The sequence below is a fragment of the Lepidochelys kempii genome, unplaced genomic scaffold (genome assembly GCF_965140285.1).
Source record: "Lepidochelys kempii isolate rLepKem1 unplaced genomic scaffold, rLepKem1.hap1 scaffold_29, whole genome shotgun sequence".
NCBI lineage: Eukaryota > Metazoa > Chordata > Testudines > Cheloniidae > Lepidochelys > Lepidochelys kempii.
The window spans coordinates 1,204,633-1,221,846 of NW_027621931.1; the positions used below are offsets into that span (position 1 = coordinate 1,204,633).

At 48.3% G+C, this 17,214-nt stretch overlaps 1 protein-coding gene across 1 annotated transcript in view; it reads right to left on the reverse strand.

The window, feature by feature from the left end:
* Nucleotides 1–17,214, reverse strand: part of LOC140904567 (uncharacterized) — a 708,751-nt gene that overhangs the window by 111,899 nt on the left and 579,638 nt on the right.

A 17,214-nucleotide genomic window follows, 5' to 3' on the forward strand; every position in this document is an offset into this window, starting at 1 on the left:
ATCAACAATGACTCCAAGATCCCTCTCTTGAGTGGAAACAGCTAATGTAGACCCCATCATTTTATATGTATAGTTGGGATTATGTTTTCCAATGGGCTGCACTAGGTGCTATCCTGACATCTAGGACTGCTGAGATCCTGCATTCAGTGATATCCCTGCCCTTCCTGTTCCCTTTCTCCACTGAACCCCACCAGCCCATTCTTAGTGTTCCCAGCTTCCCCAGGACTCTCTCATTGTGTCTGGACCTCTCTCTCTCTGCAAGAAGCAGTTCCAGGGAGACTTGTCCTCTGTCTGGAGTCTTCAACTTCTGGGACATGGATTTACTTTCTCTGTGTTTTAGGAGATGCTTTGAAATTGAGTGTCTGTGACATTAACCACAGTGCAATCTTGACTGGTTGAACAGCTGTTTCCCCTCAGTTGCCCAAGCTGGGGTGGCTTTTACACTGCTTTACTGTGAGAACAGCCACTCCTGGGCAGTTAACACCCAGTCTCCAGCATGTAACTCGCTGCCAGCTACACAGTATTGAGCGCTGTTAGTCAGCGACTCACGAATTACAGTGCACCACAGGAGAACCCCAGAAAATTCTCTGGTCTTGGACTTTTGTGCATCTTTCACTGTCCAGCACACTACTGAACGACTCAAGGTCATATGAAGTCTGTCATTTCATCAGTGGAAAATGACACGTGCCAGCCTTGTTATCCCAAATGGATTTTCCAACACACTTTAATCCCAACACACTGGTTAGATGAAACAATAAAATGAGATGGCTAACTACCGGCAAAAAAACCATATTAATTGACTACAGGTAATGAGGTATAAAAGCCAGAATTGTTTACAAAAGAAATGCAAGATAAAACCCAAACTAACATCTAAGTTAACAAGCTAAAACGGATACAAAGCAAATGTTTCTCTCACTATATCCTGAGGCAGGCTGGCTGTCCTTTCAGCCAGAAGTCCCCCTAATTCGCCCCTGCTGCCAAGTTCAGTTTCTTCAGGAGCTGTCATGAGCAGAGGAAAAGGGGGAGAGAGAGAGTCTCAAGCATTTTCCTCCCCTCTTTTTATAATTCAGTCCTTTGTGCGACAAACAACTTCAGTTCTCAGCTGAGTCATGGTGACCGGCTGTCTGTTGTAGCTATGAGCTTCAAGTGGTCCCTGTGAAGGAATGTAAATGTCTTCTTCACACCTTCCCCCTCCTGGAGAATGGCAATTTGACCAGCTGCTTGCCTTGCTGTCTCTGAGGAACGGTGTTCCACAGAATTGTAACTTTTTCACTAATAGGATACAGTAAAATCTCATAATTTTACATAGTGTTGCTACACATATTTTAACAGGAGGATAATATTCTGTAGATTATGCATTTTCAAATGATACCTCAAACAAGCCATACTATGTAAATAATTGATCATAGTTTTCTAGAAGAGTGAACATAGGGGTTGTGACAGGGTCAGGCCAGATGGCTAAGTAGGTCCCTTTTCCTTGGGTAAAGTAACAGAACAATCAGGAACCTTCTGGAGACCAGTAAGACAGGCTGATCCGAACACCTGCAACCAATCAAGAAGCTACTTGAATCAATTGAGGCAGGCTAATCAGGGCACCTGGGTTTTAAAAAGGAGCTCACCTCAGTTAGTGAGGTGCGTGTGAGGAGCTGGGAGCAAGGGGCGCGAGGAGCTGAGAGTGAGAACACGGACTGTTGGAGGACTGAGGAGTACAAGCATTATCAGACACCAGGAGGAAGGTCCTATGGTGAGGATAAAAAAGGGGTTGGGAGGAGGCCATGGGGAAGTAGCCCAGGGAGTTGTCGCTGTCGCAGAGCTGTTCCAGGAGGCACTCTAGACAGGTGCATTCCACAGGGCCCTGGGCTGGAGCCCGGAGTAGAGGGCGGGCCCGGGTTCCCCCCAAATCCTCCCAACTCCTGGTCAGACGCAGGAGTCGTCAGCCTGGACTGTGGGTTCAGAAAAACGGCCAAGCTGAGGGCTGCCGTGAAGCTCCAAGGCGAGCAAATCTGCCAATAAGCGCAAGACCCACCAAGGTAGAGCAGGAACTTCGTCACAGGGTACAGACTGTGCCTGTCTGTGTGTGTCCCCAGCAGATATGTGGGTATTTCAATCCCTCATAAGCAGAGTGCTCAGCCTCTTCAGGGACCCAGGGAGCTGGTCCTGGGAATTCACTGGTTTACTAGGCGTGACACTGTAGGGAATTGTGAGACACTTCAATAATAATAATTAATAATAAAATACCAATATGATGAAATTGCAATGTATCATGCTAGATATGCCATGTAAGGTGTCAGTGAAAATGCTATGATTTTCCAAGTATGATCATTTTGTTTCTATGTTTTGTACCACCTTTGTGTTGTGAGTTATAGAGATGTAGGGTATATCTGTATTTCCAGACTTGTGCAGTGTTTCTGGGTGACACCCCCGGACAGACTGGCATCAGCACTGCTGAGCCTCTTCACTGGCCTGTCAAGGGTCATCAGCTGTACAATGAGCCCATGAAAAGAACCAAGGGGATACACCTATTGAGTCAGCAAGACATGCAGGGGTATGCCTGTGTACTGAGACCTCCAGGGCTTTTCCATGCCATGTGCTGTAAAGCTTGTGTTTGGGACACAGGAGGTACAAGCCACAAGGCAAAGGGAATAGAAAGGGCAGCTGCATCATCTTCATTTTCTCTTCAATCCCTCTTCCTACCTCTGGAGCAACTTCTCTGCAAACTGAAGCCTTGAACAAAGGACTGAATGACCCATCCAAGTTGTGGATGTGTTCCAGACGGACTTTCAAGCCAGGAACTCACCAATACTGTGAAGAACCCGATATATAGATTTCTGAATGTGTCTGACCTTTCCTTCTTTCCTTTAGTTTAGAGGCTAAAGGATTGGCTGGCAGCCTGGTATTTTGGGTAAGATCCAAACCTTTTTTTTAAGGTCAGGCTTGACAAAGCCCTGGCTGGGATGATTTAATTGGGGATTGGTCCTGCTTTGAGCAGGGGGTTGGACTAGATGACCTCCTGAGGTTCTTCCAACCCTGAGATTCTATGATTCTATGATTCAAACCTGTGCTGACCTGGTAATATGGCTGACCCTTTGGGGTCAGAACATTGTGTTTCTGTGACCAGAATTTTTAAATAAGCTCTCACTGTACCGAACATACGTGCTGATTGGGAGTCAGAGAACTGGAATGCAATAAAGGGGGCTGTGTGATCTTTTTCAGCTTCTCAATAACCAGTGTGGGGGATCAGAAGCATAGTTTGTGAGTGGTTGGTGATTTTAACTTCAGTGTTAGCCATCAGTTCTGGGAGCATCTTCTCTCCCTTTTTTAGCCTGCCCTGACCTTAGCGTTTTCAGTCAGGACTCCCCAAGGCACACCAGGTCACACTAAGCACTGAAGTGAAATTAATAGAATGTTTTGTTTTTTTTATGACAGAGTCTTATGCAATCACCTGAACTCCTTTGTTTTCTTTCATCTGAGCAGGGTTTCCCATTTCCAAACCTGATGTGTTTTTCCAGCTGGAAGAAGGGGAAGAGCCATGGGTCTCAGAGCTCCAGGGTTCAGAGGAAAGACAGACCCTGAGAGCTCCCTGCAAAGGTGAGGAAACATGAAACCAACTCAGAATCTGTAAGTGCCTGAAGGAAACATCTGGGCTGCCCTACGAAGCCCTTGGGAGGTCACTCAGTTCATTATTGTCCCTAGCAGGGGTCATAACCTCAGGGTAACTATAGCTCATGGCTTCCTGTAGATCCTAGCAGACATCAGGCAGTAGCTTCCTCCCTTCCCCCCATGAATTTGATGGGATGTGAAGGCTGAATTGATCCCCTCCTCTCTCCCATTTAGGGGAAGTGTTTGGAGGAGTTCAGTTCCTGCTTTTATTTGACCTCTCTCCAGCACTTTTCTTCGTTGGCCTTCCCCTTTCCATCCCTGTTTGAGGTTTCTGTCTCGATCGCAGCAGGTGATGCGATGGCATGTGAGAAAGAGGAGCAGAATTCTCAGCAGGAAGATGCTGGGCAAGTGGATAAACACAGAGCATTATCACAAAGATCGGAAAGGAACGTGTCCAGGAGTCATGAGCAGGGAAAATCCTGTGAGATTCAGCACAGACCAGAGAGCGAGCAGGGAAATCGGCCAAGGGATAAAGTGGGTAAATTAATTTCCTGTCGGGGAACTCAGAAGGACCTCAAGGAAAGCACAACACAGCAGGAAATCCTCAGGGGAAAGACAAAAAATGCATGCACTGAGTGTGGGAAAAACGTATATGACCAGTCAGCCCTTATAAAGCATCAGAGAATCCGCGCAGGAGAGGGGCCCTATGAATGCCGTGAGTGTGAGAACCTTCAATCGCAGCTCAAACCTTGTTACTCATCAGAGAACCACACAGGGGAGAGGCCCTATGAATGCCGTGAGTGTGGGAAAACCTTCTCTTGGCACTCAGCCCATGTTAGCCATCCAAGAATCTGCACAGGAGATCAACACCATAAAAACCTCTCGGGCTATCCGTACTTTTTTTTCTTTAATACTTTTCCTGATTCCCACATAGTAGCTTTTAAAGTTGTTTGAACTGTTTGCAGCACCGTTATCCCTCAGCGTGTCCAAATGAGTGGCCCATTTTTGCCTTTTGCAGTTCACCCTGTTTTGAGGTGGACCCATTTGTCCTTCCTATCTACTCCATTGTCTCAGGAATAATTTGAGTGTGCCCTTCCTATCAGGAACCAGGGAGCATCACATCTATACCATTCCTCCTATTGCAAAATTATTGTTCGGAATCACCAATGATTCAGATTATATCATTGCCAGTTGTTCTCACGTTGCTCTGGGTTGTGCTGAAGAGCAGTTATATTGGGAACTTTCCCAATTATATTTAAAGGAAGAGGAGCAGGGGCAGGAAAAGAAGTGTCATTTCAGCCTCTGTGACACTGGAAGGAGATGGGGTGACTCAGAGATTCCCTCCTTCCCCATCACTCCAGACCTGTTAACTCTGCATGGCTCAGACAGGAGGGATCTTCATCACATTCTATCCCTCCACTTCTCAAAGTGTCACGTGATGAAGCGTTCTCAGCTGTCTGTGCTTGGAGACGATGCTTTGACTTCTTTAATCCTATATCAGAGTCGCTATGCCTGGAGATGAAAGTGTCAAAAACCTGGAAGGGGAATTCAGATGGATCCCAAGCACCGTGTGATCATTTGGAGTTTAAATCCCAGGTTCCATCAATTGGTAGAGCCACTTCTGGCAAGGGGGCTGTTTTGTCCCCCATTATGGGGGATGCTAGGTTACTAAAAAGTTTTTAAATAACCTAACTAATTCTATGGCATGGGGAATGGTCCCCTTCATGATGCAGATGTTGAGGAAATAGAAGTGGGTTTTTTATTGAATTTATCCTTTGTAGGTGCTAAAAAAAAGTGTATGAAATGAAATCAGTGTTGGAAATCTAATAGCTGCAGAAAAATAGCTAGTTTTGAATAGAAACTCCAGCTCTGATAACTAACAGGCCTGTATCCAGTCCCTTGCCTGGAATTGTGCCACCAAATTAAAGAAAAGCTGGGCATGTTTCAGGAAGCCATTCCTCACTAACACTGCTGAGATTTTGAGTGCTTTTGTAAAGGATTCTGAAGTGTACATTTACCCTAAGCAAGGCCAAGGATTTGGAAAGAACTGGGGTTGAATGAGTACACGCTCCGTTCTTGGTTTCCATCCCAGTAAAAGAAGCTATGGTGACCAAAGCCCCAAGGAAAATTGTTTGTTTGTACAACTCACTGATTACAGATCCAAAGCATGCCAGGGTTAGATTGAGAACAATCATCCTTCACCATTTGGATCCAAAGAGAGAGAGTGCTTCATAGGACATTCCCTCCTCGTGGATTCCAAACTTGGTGCCTGATCGGGTAATGTCAAAGTCAGCTTCAGGACTCACATAATTTGTCAGACCATTCTGTTTATTAGCAAAGCACTTTGCCAGTGCACACAGATATGTGAGCCCCCTGCAAAGGCTCAAGCTAACTTATTTATACAGATAAGCCAATTTAACATAAGAGACAAAAGGAAGCAGAAACTGACAAATATACATACATATCTTACTTGCATACTAATGTTTACCAATCTCCCAGCTCAGTAGGAGCTCTAAGTTAATTAGTTTGAGGACCCATTGTCTCACACTCCTTAATGTTTCTCTTCTTGACAACTATATTTCAACAAACCCTTCAAGTAGCATTTCTTTAATGAATTATAATTTCAATATAATTCATTCTATTTTCACAGAAACAAGGACTTTCAGGCTGTGGAAATGATGGCAACCAATGAGGCAACGAATGTGTCCGGTTCCAGTTTCAGACTTCCAGATACTCGCATGTTGAGTCCTGATTCTCTGGTTTTGTGTCTGATGCTCCGGCTTCACAATAAAGCTAATGTTGGCACAGCTGCCCCCATGTAGCTGCACTGGTGTAGCATGCTATTACAGATGCTCTAAGCCAATGGGAGAGATCTCTCCCGTCGGACTTCATTAGTCCAGCCCCCTCAAGCTATATGTCCTGCTGACGTAGCGCTATCTACACAGGGCGTTAGGGCTGTGTAACTACATTGCTCAACTCTGGATTTTTCACACCCCTGAGCAATATAGTTATACCGATAAATGCCTTTTAGAAGAACCAGCGATATATGAACTCAGAGAATTGGTTGGGACCTACGTTGGGACAAACCAGAACTAGAGCCAAGGTTCAGTTGTTGGCAACGGGGATTAAAAGAAAATAAACTCATATGACAAGAATTTGAGCTCTTTGAATATGTTATTGTTTCCAATGAAAATGAATTTATTGGTTAAAGAGTAGGAGACTAATTGTGTGATAATCTGAATCACTTTGTAAAACAAAGTGTCTTGTTTTTTTTGTTTTGTTAGTCATACAGGAAGTGACAGCTGATCTTGAAAAGTTAATTTGCTTTAATTTACCCCCTGTAGTGTAAGGAGTTCTGGTAGAAAACCTCACTCCAATGGTTGGGGTGGAAGAATGTGTGTGAGAGTGTATAAGTGAATATTGGCCCAGTATAGATTTTAAATTTTTGTGTTTCAAATAGAACTTATTTTGCTTAGTTTCAAAGTCTATTTCTAGTGAAAGCAAAATTATTCGAAGAGACAATTTGTAGAAGTTTTTACAAGTTCTTACACTTAGACTGTAAGGGTCACTGACTTCCTCACTTCTCTAATTTGCAAAGGAAAGTCATCTGTCATAGGATGTGTTCAGCAGGTAGGAAAGTTGCAGTCCTCAACCACCAAGGAAAAGGCTGAAGTCCATTACCTTTTAGGTCAAGAAGCCATCTAAAGTCTGGTCTATGCTGAAAAGCGATGTTGACGTAGCCACCTCTCTCAGGGGTGTGAAAAGTCCACTCCACTGAGAGAAGTAGTTAATGTGACCTCAGCCCCAGCGTAGACAGTGTTAGGTTGTCAGAAGAATACTTCCAGTGTTTGAAGTATAGACAGAGCCTGAGACAGACCGATCCCCTATGGGAAGTGAGTCATGACATGAATTCCAATTTTGACCCATTTCCCTATATGTCAGAGAGGTACTAGTATGGAGGGCTGGGCCAGCTGTCCGATCGCCTGGTTCCTCAACTGTAGCTACAGCTTTTCGTACCCATCCACCCAAAGACTGAGAGAAATGGAGAGTTCCAACTGTTGTTATTTTAGTATCTTATTGTTCCTTTCTCTGTTTTTTGTGCTGGTCTTTCTATTATATCAGGGTGTGAGGGCGTTAGCTCAGTGCATGTTGTGACAAAGCTCTGTCCTTGTCTCTATGGATCCCACGTTTCCTGGTGGATTTTGCTAGCCTCAGAGGCTCACTGTGACCGTCCACATAGCCCTTCTCTCTCCCTAGAGGCAAGGGCCACAGCTTACTGAGCCATCATAAGCCAGCAAGGGAGGTGAGGAGAAGCAACCCTCCCTCGCACAATCTCTGTTTCCCAGTATCCATGATTAATCAAGGAGGGGAGGAGAGGGGAGGGGGGAGCCTGGGCCCACCCTCTACTCTGGGCTCCAGCCCAGGGACCCTAATAGTAGCAGCTATGGTAGCTGACTTTTGGGAAATAGGACGTGTACAATTCCCTGGGCCGCTTCCCCACAGCAGCCCCCACTTAGTATCTCCTTCGCTGTTACCTCAGGGCCTCCTTCCTTGCACCTGATGTGGATTTGCACTGCTTGGTTCCTCCAACAGCACGGCTTCCTCCTACAGATCCTGACACATGCGCCTCACTGACGAACTGGGAGGCTTTTCACGAGTTCCAGCCAGGCCTTGATGGGCTTCAGGTATTCCAATCAACCTAGCTATCTCCACTGCTTTCTAGAAGGATCTTAATTGGCCCCAGGTGTCTTGATTAACCTGAAACAACCGCCGTTTGGTAACCATAGTACCAAGGATTTGTTTAGCCTGGGGCTAAAATACCTGTTCCTCACGACTTAACTATAGCCGTCTTGCCTTGCCCCGTCGCAATGTGTGACAAAAGCTTATTGGTGCCAATTGGCAAAGGGGTCACTGTCATTCACAAGCAACTCCTGTCTCAGACCTGACAAATTCACCACACCTCGGACCCAGAGCAGGGGTGGTGGAATCTTCCTTACAGTGGGGGGGCCACCGGCGTCCGAACTGTGACGCCCCCATGACACCCCTTTCGCCCCAGCCCTCACTCACTCCGCCCCTTCTCCCTGAGGCCCCAATCTCACACCGCCCCTTCTCCCTGATGCCACCCCTCCCTCCGAGGCCACACCCACAGAACGCCTCTTCCCCCAAGGCTCCACCTTGTTCCCCCGTCCGTCGTCCGTTCTTAGGGCTGCTAAAAAGTGCTGGGCCCATGGCCCTCTAAACCCCCCTTGTCCTGCACCCTGACACACAGCCACACAGGCAGCAGTGTGTGTGAGTGTGTGTATGTGACAGAGACTGCTGGGCTGTGCTGAGCCAGTGCGGGAAGTGGGGGCTGATGTCAGGGCTGTCCTGCTCTCCCTGACTCAGGACTGGGGTGTCCCCTCTCCCCCTGACTCAGGACTGGGGTGTCCCGCTCCCCCTGACTCAGGACTGGTTGCTTCCAGCAGCTGTCTGAACTTAGGGACAGCGTGCCAACACACTCACTCTTCCACAACACACACGCTCCCCGAACACACACACTGTCTGTCCCCAACACACACACACTCTCTGCCCACCACGCCCACGGCAGCTGAAAAGCAGCTGGCAATCGAGTCGGATGCCCATGGAACAATGGAATAGAGAAACCTGCCTCGTGTGGCTGCCCACGAGGCATTGCAAACCCTTCCCAAAGCACCCTGCGGCCAGTTGCACAGTGGGATAGCGTCCCACAATGCACTGCTCTCTGTGGCGATCCAAGAGCTGCTAGCCTGGATGCGCTCCGGTGACACAAGCAGCCTAGTGTGGACATGCAACAGCGGCTTAATTAAAACGCTTTAACTAAAGCAGCATAACTCTGTCGTGTAGACGTAGCCTGGCTCCCACTGGGGCCAAGGATGCTCAGGCACTGAAACTAAAGAGCCACAACTTCCTCCGTAGTTGGCAGGATTCAAACCTGCACAGGGAGACCCCCCCACAAGGGATTTCGAGTCCACCACCTTAACCACTCAGCCACAACTACTTGCTTTATAGAGCGCTCTCACGACACTCTAGTTCTGTTCTCACTGAGTGATCGTTTCCAATTGTTTCCTCAGACCAGCGTCCACAACACACTCACTGCTGTGCTGTTGTGTAAGTGTGCCCAGGGCTGAACAAGAATTCCTGCTCGTTTCCCTTCTGGCTGGAGCATGAGGAGAGTGTGTTTGTGGCCAGTGATGTTGCTGTAGATTGTTGTAAAATTCCTGCCTCGATAATTCAGACAGTCCCTTTCCCGTCATATCCCCAGTACATCAGTGACTGTAATAGCAGGGGGCAGGTTTTCTGTGGGGCACAGAGCTTTGCCAGGGGGTTGGTGTCTCCTTCCTTTCCTCACCCTGGAGGAAACTCAGCTTTTCATTCCATCTTTAATGTGTCATGGAATAACAACAGCGGCATGAAGAAAGAGGTGGGCAGGGTGGGTCTCCGGGGAGGGGCACAGAGGTGCAAGTGGTGGGCAGGGCAGGACGGAGAGGCACGGGTGGCAGGCTGGGTGGGTCTCATGGGTGGGGCTGAGAGGTGGGAGCGGCGGCCATGGTGGGTCTCAGGGGAGGGGTCAGAGAGGTGTGGGTGGCGGGCAGACCTTGGGGTAGGGGGCGGAGAGGAATGAGCAGCCGGCAAGGAGGCCTCGGGGAGAGAGGAGCGAGTGAAAGGTGGACCAGCAGGCCTCAGCCGAAGAGGCAGAGTGGGGTGGGAAGAAGTCCTCCTGTTAACCCAGTGCTATCTACACCGGGATTAGGCTGATATAACTGCATTGCTCAGGGAAGGTAAAATTTTTAACACCCCAAAGTAATGTTGTTACTGACTTAATTTTGTAAGATAGACCTGTCCAAAGAATCACACACACACCTTGGGAGTAAAACTTCACCTGCTTCTCTGCTTTACAGAATCGAAACACAAGAAACGCTTGTCAGGGCCCAGTGCGGGTTGGCAGGGAGTCAGGTGTGGGCAGACACCATACATTAGCCAGAGGAAAGCACCATGGATTAGCTGGTTTAAGGCACCTGTCTTCTAAAGAGGAGATCCTGGGTTCAACTCCCAGTAGTGGCTTTTAAGGCACCTGATACTGGCTCCTATCAGAAGACAAATAACAGAGTTAGATGGACCTTTGGTCTAGCCCAGTGTAGCCGTTCTTGTTGTTTAAATTACACTCATAGGCACTGATAATAGAGTGACTGAAAGTTTGGGTGTGAAGGGCTGATAGGCCAGTGTTCCAGTCCCCTCGCAGATGACCCCCTCCCTCTGGGACAGGGGCAGGTCCGAGCTCTCACACCAAGTGGCTCATTGGGGCTGCCAGAATCTGTGGGTGGCTCATTCAGTTTATGCTGAGGGTTGAGTCCTGCTTTGTGCACCGTGTCTGAGAATGAAAATCCTAAACCTCCCTTTGAAATAACGAATGCAGCAGGACCTGTTTTGTCACTGCTCCGAAGCAGACAGAGAAATGGAGAAATGCCATTGAGTCCAGGGGAATACTTCACTGCGGTTTTACCTTTTTCACTTGCCAAACTCCCTCCCAACCTTCTGGGCTCCTAGAGCAGGGTCCTGAGCCTGAGCCGAGACACGTGCCCTGCAACTTTACAGCCCAAGCCGCTGTCCTGGATTAATGTGACACGGGCCAGCCGTGGGTGATTCATTGCACTGTAGATGTATCCTAATGTTATGTCTATACTGCAATTAAAACACCCAGGGCACCTGTCTCAGAGCCCGGGGCAGCTGACTCAGGCTTCTGGGGCTGGGGCTGCAGGGCTACAAAATGACAGTGGAGACAGATGGCCCAGTAAAGGTATCCACGCTCCCAAGGACTCTCCCAGGAACCGTGTACAATGCGGACACCTCCGAGAAAGCCCGGAGACAATGGACACTGCTTGACTCACATCAAGGCAGCGGAACTTCCTAGCAAGTTGGAAGAGGGGAAGAGACGTCATGACTTGGCCTCACTCCCACTCTGCTCAACACCTGGCAACACATCTGGAGGACAAAGACTGAACTGAAATAATTCAGAGATCAGAAGAGAATAATAATAATAATCCATTCAAATGAAAGTCCCCAAACAGACTAGAATTGGTTTCCCAGCAGAAAATTTTCAATTTTGTTTTCCCAGTCAGACCTCGCCAAGGGAAGCAGAGAGAAAACGTTTGAGTTGCTTCCTCCAGAGCACCTTGACCTAGACACGCTAGCTGTGGGTCACTGTCGTGGCTGAGGTGGGGGCATTTTAATTATTTGGGCTGGTCCCAGGGTGTTTGGGGGACGTTATGAGGCTGTTACCTTTTGAGATAAATACTAAGAAACAAAGAACTCTTTGAGAAATCTGGGATTTAGACGTGTTTTATTGACAGCAAGGGAGGTCTGAGTTCCTGAGAAGGTTTTTGTTTACAGGAAGCAATGTGGCTTGTACCAAAGGGGAGATGGTTGTTTGTGAAGGAGGGGAGAAGACAAAATGCACACAATGAGGATGGGATTCAAACCCATGCATGCAAAGCACAATGATTAGCAGCCCACCACTTTAACCACTTGGCCACCTCTTACGAGCTGCCAAAGAAGGGACAGGAGGAGAAATCTAAGGCCAGCAGAGGTAGGAACAATAAGGAGTTTTTAAATACGAAGTGTAAGGAAGGCCTGAATGACCTCCCCCCTCACATCTAGTGATGAGCTGGGGGAAAGACTTCAGGAACAGACCGTGTTTACATAGACAGGCCTCCTCTGCCTAGGTATGCAGCAAGTATCCTTTGAATGAAAAAACAAACAAACAAAATATAAAGGTAATTTTTTGGTTTTCCTGCAGTCAGTCAAAAAAAATGTGAAAAGAAAGGGGCATTTTTAAGCAATCATCTGTCCCCACCCAGGGGCTGGGGAATGTTTATTTTCTTTTTCAGACACTTTCTGGGCAAGCTGGTGCCAGTGGAAGAAAACCCAGAACGCCGTGGGTCCCCTGTCGCAACAAAACATTGTGTTCTGTGTTTGTCTTGTTGTTACTGTTATTTTGGTGGATATTGTAAATTCTTCAGGCGTGACACCCCCTTTTAATTGGGCATGTCGTGCTGCCCCTTTCGGGGCCAAGGGAAAATGTACCCTAATTCAACCTCTTCCACCCTCTACTCCGCCACCTCCCTCCAAATTCTCTGTGACACTCCCATCCCCACGGTGGTCTACCCCCATCCAGAGACCTGTGGTTCTTAATGCAACTGGTTTACAAATGACTATCGCTCTGTTCCCCACTGACTGGTCTCTCAGTACAACATTTGATAACTGTTCTGTTTACCAAAGTAAGTGAAAGAATGTTGCCGTGAGTAATTTCAAACTCATTTGAATTGGATGGAGGGGAAATAAACAAGAACATCCGAAAATGGCGAGCCCCCACAAATTACCTCTGGGAAGGCTGAAACTCACTGCAGGAAGCTGACTCAGTGTCTCAAATCCAACGCTTGGAATGTGCCTGGGGCTACTGGACGGAGTGGGATTACGTCAGGGATTTGAATCATAGACTCATAGAATCATAGAATAACAGAGTTGGAAGGGACCTCAGGAGGCCATCTCGTCCAACCCCCTGCCCAGAGCAGGACCAATCCCCACTAAATCATCCCAGTCAGGGCTTTGTCAAGCCTGACCTTAAAAACTTCTAAGGAAGGGGATTCCACCACCTCCCTAAGTAACACATTCCAGTGTTTCACCACCCTCTTAGTAAAAAAGGTTTTTCCTAATATCCAACCTAAACCTCCCCCACTGCAACTTGAGACCATTCCTCCTTGTCCTGTCATCTGCTATCACTGAGAATAGTCTAGATCCATCCTCTTTGGATCCACCTTTCAGGTAGTTAAAAGCAGCTATCAAATCCCCCCTCATTCTTCTCTTCCGTAGACTAAACAATCCCAGTTCCCGCAGCCTCTCCTCATAACTCATGTGTTCCAGTCCCCTAATCATTTTTGTTGCCCTTCGCTGGACTCTCTCCAATTTTTCCACATCTTTCTTGTAGCGTGGGGCCCAAAACTGGACACAGTACTCCAGATGAGGCCTCACCAATGTCGAATAGAGGGGAACGATCACGTCCCTTGATCTGCTGGCAACGCCCCTACTTATACAGCCCAAAATGCCATTGGCTTTCTTGGCAACAAGGGCACACTGCTGACTCATATCCAGCTTCTCGTCCACTGTCACCCCTAGGTCCTTTTCCACAGAACTGCTGCCTAGCCATTCGGTCCCTAGTCTGTAGCGGTGCATTGGATTTTTCTGTACTAAGTGCAGGACTCTGCACTTGTCCTTGTTGAACCTCATCAGATTTCTTTTGGCGCAATCCTCCAATTTGTCTAGGTCCCTCTCTTTCCTATCCCTACCCTCCAGCGTATCTACCACTCCTCCCAGTTTAGTGTCATCCGCAAACTTGCTGAGGGTGCAATCCACACCATCCTCCAGATCATTAATGAAGATATTGAACAAAACCGTCCCCAGGACCGACCCTTGGGGCACTCCGCTAGATACCGGCTGCCAACTAGACATGGAGCCATTGATCACTACCCATTGAGCCCGACAATCTAGCCAACTTTCTACCCACCTTGTAGTGCATCCATCCAGCCCATACCTCTTTAACTTGATATGCAGCTCTTGAGACCCGAATGCAGCTCTCCCTCTGCAGGCAGGATGGTGGAGAAAAACACAGGTGAGAAAACCCTCCCGGCTCAGCTGCGCAGGGAGCCTTGGCAAGGACGTGGTGGAAAGGTGACGCCGGGATCTCTCGCACGGGAAAGGAGACTCGTGCCCGAGTCCAACCAACCCTTTGGGAACTTGAAGGAAGCCGCATCCCACAGGCGTTTCCACAGACCAGCCACCAGCCACACACCCAGGCCGGAGGGGCCGGGACACGGGAAGGGGCAGCAGCCAACGCCCCCGGGGGGAGGGCTGGGGCGGGAGCTGCAGCCAGGCCCCTGGACCCGCAGGGAGACGCAGACCCTGACAGCAACCAGCCACGTTTGCCCACGTGTGTGTGTGAGACACGTCTGTGTGTGTGTGATGTCTTGTGTGTGTGCTGTGTGTCGTGCAGAGTCTTGTGTTCAGTGTGTGTGTGCTGTGTTGTGTTTTGTGTTGTGTGTGTGTGTGTGTCGTGTTGTGTGTGTGTTGAGTTGTGTGCCGTTTTGTGTGTCATGTTGAGTGTGTGTTGTGTGGTTGTGGTGTCATGAGACGTGTTGTGTGTGATGTGTGTGTCGCACACACAGACACAACACATTGTACGCCACCCACACAACACGTCACGTGTAGCACGTCTCACACACACGTCGCACATCACACGCACAACATGCTGTGTGTAGCACACACACACACAAAACATTGCACGTCGCACACACACACACAACGCGTCGCCTGTTGTACGATGCACATCGCACATAGCACGGACACACACAACACATTGCGTGTCGCTCGCACAGCACCTTACACTCACAAACACAAAACACGAGACACACCACATCACACAGACAGAAAAAACTACACACATGTCACACATACACAAACACACACAACACGACACACAACACGTCACATACACAGCACAACACACAAAACGGCACACAACATAACACAGGCACACACCCTAACAGACAACACATCACAGACATTCACACAGACACACACACACAACACAACACTCTAGACAACACACACAGAATGTGACACACAACACGTCACATACACACAACACATCACACAACTCGTCTCACACACAAACACACACAAGACGACACACACTTCACACAAAACATGACACCACACACACAACACCATACACACACTGAACACAATACAGAAAATGGCCACACACCACACCACAAAGACACACACACAGTATGTCACACACACACAACACACGTCTCACACACCCACACCCACACACCACGTCACATGTCATCACAAACACACAAGCACACACAATCCATACAACACTCTAGATAACACACAACTCACACACAACACACAACCCATCACACCAACACACATAACATGACACACACAACATGACACAAACACACACAAAAACATTTCACACACACAACACGACACACAACCCGTCTCACACACACACATAACACAAGATGACACACACACAACACGACACACACAGAAACAAATTGCATGTCCCTCACAACCTGTTGTACGTTGCACAGATACACACAACACATCGCATGCACACATGCATGCAAGTCGCACGACACACACACAGAAAGACGTCACACACAAACACACGTGACACACAACATGACACACACAAACACCTCTCTCACACACACACAAGAAGACACAGAACCCATCTCACACAGACATGCACAATATGACACACACAGCACAACATGTAACACACACAACATGACACACAACAAGTCACACATACAACAGATCGCACATCGCACATCGTACGGACACACACAACACATTTCACGCCTCACTCGCACAAACACTTTGCACATCGCACGTCACATGTTGCACATCACACCTGCACACACAACGCATTGCGCATCGCACGTCACACACACAACGTGTCGAATGTCAGACACACAACACGTCGCACGTCGCACGCACACTCATCACGGCACACGTCGCACATTGCACACCTCACATCGCACACACAACACGTCGCACGTCGCACAAACACGCAATGTGTCACAAACACAAAACATCACACACACAAACAGGTCTCACACATGCACAACATGAAACACAACACCTCACACATACACAACACAACACACAACACGTCACACAAACACAAACACACACAACATGACATACAACATGTCACACACACATCCCCACACGCCACATGACACCACAAACACACCACACGTCACACACACACAAACACACAACACGACACATGACACATCACACAGATAGGCACAAACACATACAACATGACACACAACACGACACACCCAAGACTATGCAAAACACATCTTATACATACACACACACACACCCCATGTCACATGACACCACAAACACACCACACATCACACACACAAACACACAACATGACACACAACACGACACACCCAACACACATCTCACACACACACACACACACACACACACCATGTCACATGACACCAGAAACACAACATCACACACACACTCAACACGGCAAACAAGAAGACGCACATGTGAAGTGTGGTTTGCGATGTCTTCTGTTTGCGTGTGCGACGTACAACATGCAACGTGCAACGTGAGGCGTGTTGTGTGTGTGTGACGTGCAATGTTTTGTGTGTGTGATGTGCGACGCAGGACGTGTTGTGTGTGTGACGTACGATGTGCTCCGGGTGGGGTCTGTGTGTGTTTCTGCACAAGCTGATTGCGATGTCCCGGAGGCCAACAGCAAAGAGGGTTCGGCGTCCGCTTTCTTGCCCTGCCGTCAGTCTGCCACCGGGCTGGGGGGACAGCGGCTGGGGACCCCAGGAGCTGCTGAGAGACGCGGAGGAGCCCTCGGGAGGGAGAAGACGACGGGAGAATCAGACTCTTCCAGCAACGAGCCACATTTGCCCAGTGCTGACGCTGTCAGGCCTCCGCATTTTGGGCCAGAAACCAACAGCCAAATCGAGCTGGAAA